The sequence below is a fragment of the Nomia melanderi genome, unplaced genomic scaffold (assembly GCF_051020985.1).
Source record: "Nomia melanderi isolate GNS246 unplaced genomic scaffold, iyNomMela1 scaffold0490, whole genome shotgun sequence".
Taxonomy (NCBI): Eukaryota; Metazoa; Arthropoda; class Insecta; order Hymenoptera; family Halictidae; genus Nomia; species Nomia melanderi.
The window spans coordinates 20,001-27,500 of NW_027475604.1; positions in this window are offsets into that span (position 1 = coordinate 20,001).

Here is a 7,500-nt window from a genome sequence, read left to right on the forward strand (position 1 = left end):
CTTTTCTTCTCTTTCGCGTTCGTTTCTCCATTTTTTTTTCGCTCCGATGAAAAGCAATACGCCGCTGGAACTTTGAAATCGGCGCGCTCGAGCGAAACTTGGAGGAACGAACGATAGAGAGGAAGAAAATTTTCTTCTCTTTCGTTCGTTTCTCCATTTTTTTTTCGCTCCGATGAAAAGCAATACGCCGCTGGAACTTTGAAATCGGCGCGCTCGAGCGAAACTTGGAGGAACGAACGACAGAGAGGAAAAAATTTTTCTCCTCTTTCGTTCGTTTCTCCGTTTTTTTTCGCTCAGTTGAAAAGCAATACGCCGCTGGAACTTTGAAAAATAACGAGATAAAAAAAATTTTTGTACATTTTTTCATCGTTATTCGTACACGACTTAAGCGTTGGAAAATTTTTAAACCGAATTTTGAAAAATTTTATTCCTGACCGTTGGGACTTGGAAAAATTTCGAGTCAGCCGGTTTGGCCGGTTGGACTTACCGCGAGACGGAGAAAAGTAGATTCGGTCGATCTGTTTTTCGCAGTTTTTGTGAAAAAAAAATTTTGGTCAATTTTTTCAACGTTAAAAACGTGTTCGGGCTGCCTTTTTATCCATGGATTAAGCGCCGAAAAAATTTTAAAACGCATAATAAAAAAGTTTATTCTTGACCGCAGGGACTTAGAAAAATTTCGGGTCGCCCCGTTCGACCTGCTGGCATTACCGCGCGGCCTGGACAGCCCGCTTCGACCGATACATTTTTTTCATTTTCAGAGAAAAAAAAATTTTTGTCAATTTTTTCAACCTTAAAAACGTTAATAAACTGCACTCTTATGCACGGATTAAGCATTGAAAAATTTTTAAAACATGTAATAAAAAAGTTTATTCTTGACCGTTCGGACTTAGAAAAATTTCGAGTACCCCGGATCGCCTGCTGGAATTACCGCACGGCCTGGACAGCCCGCATCGACCGATACATTTTTTCCATTTTCAGTGAAAAAAAAATTTTTGTCAATTTTCTCAACGTTAAAAACGTTAATAAACTGCGTTTTTATGAGTGGATTAAACATTGAAAAAATTTTGAAATATGTGATGAAAAAGTTTACTCTTGACCGTTCGGACTTAGAAAAATTTCGAGTACCTCGGATCGCCGGCTGGAATTACCGCACGGCCTGGACAGCTCGCATCGACCGATACATTTTTTCCATTTTCAGTGAAAAAAAAATTTTTGTCAATTTTCTCAACGTTAAAAACGTTAATAAACTGCGTTTTTATGCGTGGATTAAACATTAAAAAAATTTTGAAATATGTGATGAAAAAGTTTACTCTTGACCGTTCGGACTTAGAAAAATTTCGAGTACCTCGGATCGCCTGCTGGAATTACCGCACGGCCTGGACAGCCCGCATCGACCGATACATTTTTTCCATTTTCAGTGAAAAAAAAATTTTTGTCAATTTTCTCAACGTTAAAAACGTTAATAAACTGCGTTTTTATGCGTGGATTAAACATTAAAAAAATTTTGAAATATGTGATGAAAAAGTTTACTCTTGACCGTCGGGACTTAGAAAAATTTCGAGTACCCCGGATCGCCTGCTGGAATTACCGCACGGCCTGGATAGCCCGCATCGACCGATACATTTTTTCCATTTTCAGTGAAAAAAAAATTTTTGTCAATTTTCTCAACGTTAAAAACGTTAATAAACTGCGTTTTTATGCGTGGATTAAACATTAAAAAAATTTTGAAATATGTGATGAAAAAGTTTACTCTTGACCGTCGGGACTTAGAAAAATTTCGAGTACCCCGGATCGCCTGCTGGAATTACCGCACGGCCTGGATAGCCCGCATCGACCGATACATTTTTTCCATTTTCAGTGAAAAAAAAATTTTTGTCAATTTTCTCAACGTTAAAAACGTTAATAAACTGCGTTTTTATGCGTGGATTAAACATTAAAAAAATTTTGAAATATGTGATGAAAAAGTTTACTCTTGACCGTCGGGACTTAGAAAAATTTCGAGTACCCCGGATCGCCTGCTGGAATTACCGCACGGCCTGGATAGCCCGCATCGACCGATACATTTTTTCCATTTTCAGTGAAAAAAAAATTTTTGTCAATTTTCTCAACGTTAAAAACTGCGATAAACTGCGTTTTTATGCGTAGATTAAACATTGAAAAAATTTTGAAATATGCGATGAAAAAGTTTACTCTTGACCGTCGGGACTTAGAAAAATTTCGAGTACCCCGGATCGCCTGCTGGCATTACCGCACGGGCTGGACACCTCGCTCCGACGAATCGGTTTTTTCCATTTTTTTTGAAAAATAAATTTTTGTAATTTTTTTTAATGTCAAAAACGTTAATAAACGTCATGTTTACGCATGGATTAAACATTGAAATAATTTTAAAACACTTATTAAAAAAGTTGGTGTCGACCGTGGGACTTAGAAAAATTTCGGGAAGTCCGATTCGCCTGCTGGAATTACCGCACGGGCAGGACACCTCGCTCCGACGAATCGGTTTTTTTCCATTTTTTTTGAAAAATAAATTTTTGTAATTTTTTTTAACGTTGAAAACGTTAATAAACATCATGTTTACGCATGGATTAAACATTGAAATAATTTTAAAACGCTTATTAAAAAAGTTGGTGTCGACCGTGGGACTTAGAAAAATTTCGGGAAGTCCGATTCGCCTGCTGGAATTACCGCACGGGCAGGACACCTCGCTCCGACGAATCGGTTTTTTCCATTTTTTCCGAAAAATAAATTTTTGTAATTTTTTTTAATGTTAAAAACGTTAATAAACTTCATGTTTACGCATGGATTAAACATTGAAATAATTTTAAAACGCTTATTAAAAAAGTTGGTGTCGACCGTGGGACTTAGAAAAATTTCGGGAAGTCCGATTCGCCTGCTGGAATTACCGCACGGGCTGGACACCTCGCTCCGCCGAATCGGTTTTTTCCTTTTTTTCCGAAAAATAAATTTTTGTAATTTTTTTTAATGTTAAAAACGTTAATAAACTTCATGTTTACGCATGGATTAAACATTGAAATAATTTTAAAACGCTTATTAAAAAAGTTGGTGTCGACCGTGGGACTTAGAAAAATTTCGGGAAGTCCGATTCGCCTGCTGGAATTACCGCACGGGCAGGACACCTCGCTCCGACGAATCGGTTTTTTCCATTTTTTCCGAAAAATAAATTTTTGTAATTTTTTTTAATGTTAAAAACGTTAATAAACTTCATGTTTACGCATGGATTAAACATTGAAATAATTTTAAAACGCTTATTAAAAAAGTTGGTGTCGACCGTGGGACTTAGAAAAATTTCGGGAAGTCCGATTCGCCTGCTGGAATTACCGCACGGGCAGGACACCTCGCTCCGACGAATCGGTTTTTTCCATTTTTTTTGAAAAATAAATTTTTGTAATTTTTTTTAACGTTGAAAACGTTAATAAACATCATGTTTACGCATGGATTAAACATTGAAATAATTTTAAAACGCTTATTAAAAAAGTTGGTGTCGACCGTGGGACTTAGAAAAATTTCGGGAAGTCCGATTCGCCTGCTGGAATTACCGCACGGGCTGGACACCTCGCTCCGACGAATCGGTTTTTTCCATTTTTTTTGAAAAATAAATTTTTGTAATTTTTTTTAATGTCAAAAACGTTAATAAACGTCATGTTTACGCATGGATTAAACATTGAAATAATTTTAAAACACTTATTAAAAAAGTTGGTGTCGACCGTGGGACTTAGAAAAATTTCGGGAAGTCCGATTCGCCTGCTGGAATTACCGCACGGGCTGGACACCTCGCTCCGCCGAATCGGTATTTTCCATTTTTCTTGAAAAATAAATTTTTGTAATTTTTTTTAACGTTGAAAACGTTAATAAACATCATGTTTACGCATGGATTAAACATTGAAATAATTTTAAAACGCTTATTAAAAAAGTTGGTGTCGACCGTGGGACTTAGAAAAATTTCGGGAAGTCCGATTCGCCTGCTGGAATTACCGCACGGGCTGGACACCTCGCTCCGCCGAATCGGTATTTTCCATTTTTCTTGAAAAATAAATTTTTGTAATTTTTTTTAACGTTGAAAACGTTAATAAACATCATGTTTACGCATGGATTAAACATTGAAATAATTTTAAAACGCTTATTAAAAAAGTTGGTGTCGACCGTGGGACTTAGAAAAATTTCGGGAAGTCCGATTCGCCTGCTGGAATTACCGCACGGGCAGGACACCTCGCTCCGACGAATCGGTTTTTTCCATTTTTTCCGAAAAATAAATTTTTGTAATTTTTTTTAATGTTAAAAACGTTAATAAACTTCATGTTTACGCATGGATTAAACATTGAAATAATTTTAAAACACTTATTAAAAAAGTTGGTGTCGACCGTGGGACTTAGAAAAATTTCGGGAAGTCCGATTCGCCTGCTGGAATTACCGCACGGGCAGGACACCTCGCTCCGACGAATCGGTTTTTTCCATTTTTTTTGAAAAATAAATTTTTGTAATTTTTTTTAACGTTGAAAACGTTAATAAACATCATGTTTACGCATGGATTAAACATTGAAATAATTTTAAAACGCTTATTAAAAAAGTTGGTGTCGACCGTGGGACTTAGAAAAATTTCGGGAAGTCCGATTCGCCTGCTGGAATTACCGCACGGGCTGGACACCTCGCTCCGCCGAATCGGTTTTTTCCTTTTTTTCCGAAAAATAAATTTTTGTAATTTTTTTTAATGTTAAAAACGTTAATAAACTTCATGTTTACGCATGGATTAAACATTGAAATAATTTTAAAACGCTTATTAAAAAAGTTGGTGTCGACCGTGGGACTTAGAAAAATTTCGGGAAGTCCGATTCGCCTGCTGGAATTACCGCACGGGCAGGACACCTCGCTCCGACGAATCGGTTTTTTCCATTTTTTCCGAAAAATAAATTTTTGTAATTTTTTTTAATGTTAAAAACGTTAATAAACTTCATGTTTACGCATGGATTAAACATTGAAATAATTTTAAAACGCTTATTAAAAAAGTTGGTGTCGACCGTGGGACTTAGAAAAATTTCGGGAAGTCCGATTCGCCTGCTGGAATTACCGCACGGGCAGGACACCTCGCTCCGACGAATCGGTTTTTTCCATTTTTTTTGAAAAATAAATTTTTGTAATTTTTTTTAACGTTGAAAACGTTAATAAACATCATGTTTACGCATGGATTAAACATTGAAATAATTTTAAAACGCTTATTAAAAAAGTTGGTGTCGACCGTGGGACTTAGAAAAATTTCGGGAAGTCCGATTCGCCTGCTGGAATTACCGCACGGGCTGGACACCTCGCTCCGCCGAATCGGTTTTTTCCTTTTTTTCCGAAAAATAAATTTTTGTAATTTTTTTTAATGTTAAAAACGTTAATAAACTTCATGTTTACGCATGGATTAAACATTGAAATAATTTTAAAACGCTTATTAAAAAAGTTGGTGTCGACCGTGGGACTTAGAAAAATTTCGGGAAGTCCGATTCGCCTGCTGGAATTACCGCACGGGCAGGACACCTCGCTCCGACGAATCGGTTTGTTTCCATTTTTTCCGAAAAATAAATTTTTGTAATTTTTTTTAATGTTAAAAACGTTAATAAACTTCATGTTTACGCATGGATTAAACATTGAAATAATTTTAAAACGCTTATTAAAAAAGTTGGTGTCGACCGTGGGACTTAGAAAAATTTCGGGAAGTCCGATTCGCCTGCTGGAATTACCGCACGGGCAGGACACCTCGCTCCGACGAATCGGTTTTTTCCATTTTTTTTGAAAAATAAATTTTTGTAATTTTTTTTAACGTTGAAAACGTTAATAAACATCATGTTTACGCATGGATTAAACATTGAAATAATTTTAAAACGCTTATTAAAAAAGTTGGTGTCGACCGTGGGACTTAGAAAAATTTCGGGAAGTCCGATTCGCCTGCTGGAATTACCGCACGGGCTGGACACCTCGCTCCGCCGAATCGGTTTTTTCCTTTTTTTCCGAAAAATAAATTTTTGTAATTTTTTTTAATGTTAAAAACGTTAATAAACTTCATGTTTACGCATGGATTAAACATTGAAATAATTTTAAAACGCTTATTAAAAAAGTTGGTGTCGACCGTGGGACTTAGAAAAATTTCGGGAAGTCCGATTCGCCTGCTGGAATTACCGCACGGGCAGGACACCTCGCTCCGACGAATCGGTTTTTTCCATTTTTTCCGAAAAATAAATTTTTGTAATTTTTTTTAATGTTAAAAACGTTAATAAACTTCATGTTTACGCATGGATTAAACATTGAAATAATTTTAAAACGCTTATTAAAAAAGTTGGTGTCGACCGTGGGACTTAGAAAAATTTCGGGAAGTCCGATTCGCCTGCTGGAATTACCGCACGGGCTGGACACCTCGCTCCGCCGAATCGGTTTTTTCCTTTTTTTCCGAAAAATAAATTTTTGTAATTTTTTTTAATGTTAAAAACGTTATAATAAACTTCATGTTTACGCATGGATTAAACATTGAAATAATTTTAAAACGCTTATTAAAAAAGTTGGTGTCGACCGTGGGACTTAGAAAAATTTCGGGAAGTCCGATTCGCCTGCTGGAATTACCGCACGGGCAGGACACCTCGCTCCGACGAATCGGTTTTTTCCATTTTTTCCGAAAAATAAATTTTTGTAATTTTTTTTAATGTTAAAAACGTTAATAAACTTCATGTTTACGCATGGATTAAACATTGAAATAATTTTAAAACGCTTATTAAAAAAGTTGGTGTCGACCGTGGGACTTAGAAAAATTTCGGGAAGTCCGATTCGCCTGCTGGAATTACCGCACGGGCAGGACACCTCGCTCCGACGAATCGGTTTTTTCCATTTTTTTTGAAAAATAAATTTTTGTAATTTTTTTTAACGTTGAAAACGTTAATAAACATCATGTTTACGCATGGATTAAACATTGAAATAATTTTAAAACGCTTATTAAAAAAGTTGGTGTCGACCGTGGGACTTAGAAAAATTTCGGGAAGTCCGATTCGCCTGCTGGAATTACCGCACGGGCTGGACACCTCGCTCCGCCGAATCGGTTTTTTCCTTTTTTTCCGAAAAATAAATTTTTGTAATTTTTTTTAATGTTAAAAACGTTAATAAACTTCATGTTTACGCATGGATTAAACATTGAAATAATTTTAAAACGCTTATTAAAAAAGTTGGTGTCGACCGTGGGACTTAGAAAAATTTCGGGAAGTCCGATTCGCCTGCTGGAATTACCGCACGGGCAGGACACCTCGCTCCGACGAATCGGTTTTTTCCATTTTTTCCGAAAAATAAATTTTTGTAATTTTTTTTAATGTTAAAAACGTTAATAAACTTCATGTTTACGCATGGATTAAACATTGAAATAATTTTAAAACGCTTATTAAAAAAGTTTACTCTTGACCGTGGGGACTTAGAAAAATTCCGGCTTGCACGGATTCGACCACTCTGTTTTTCGGAGTTTCTGAG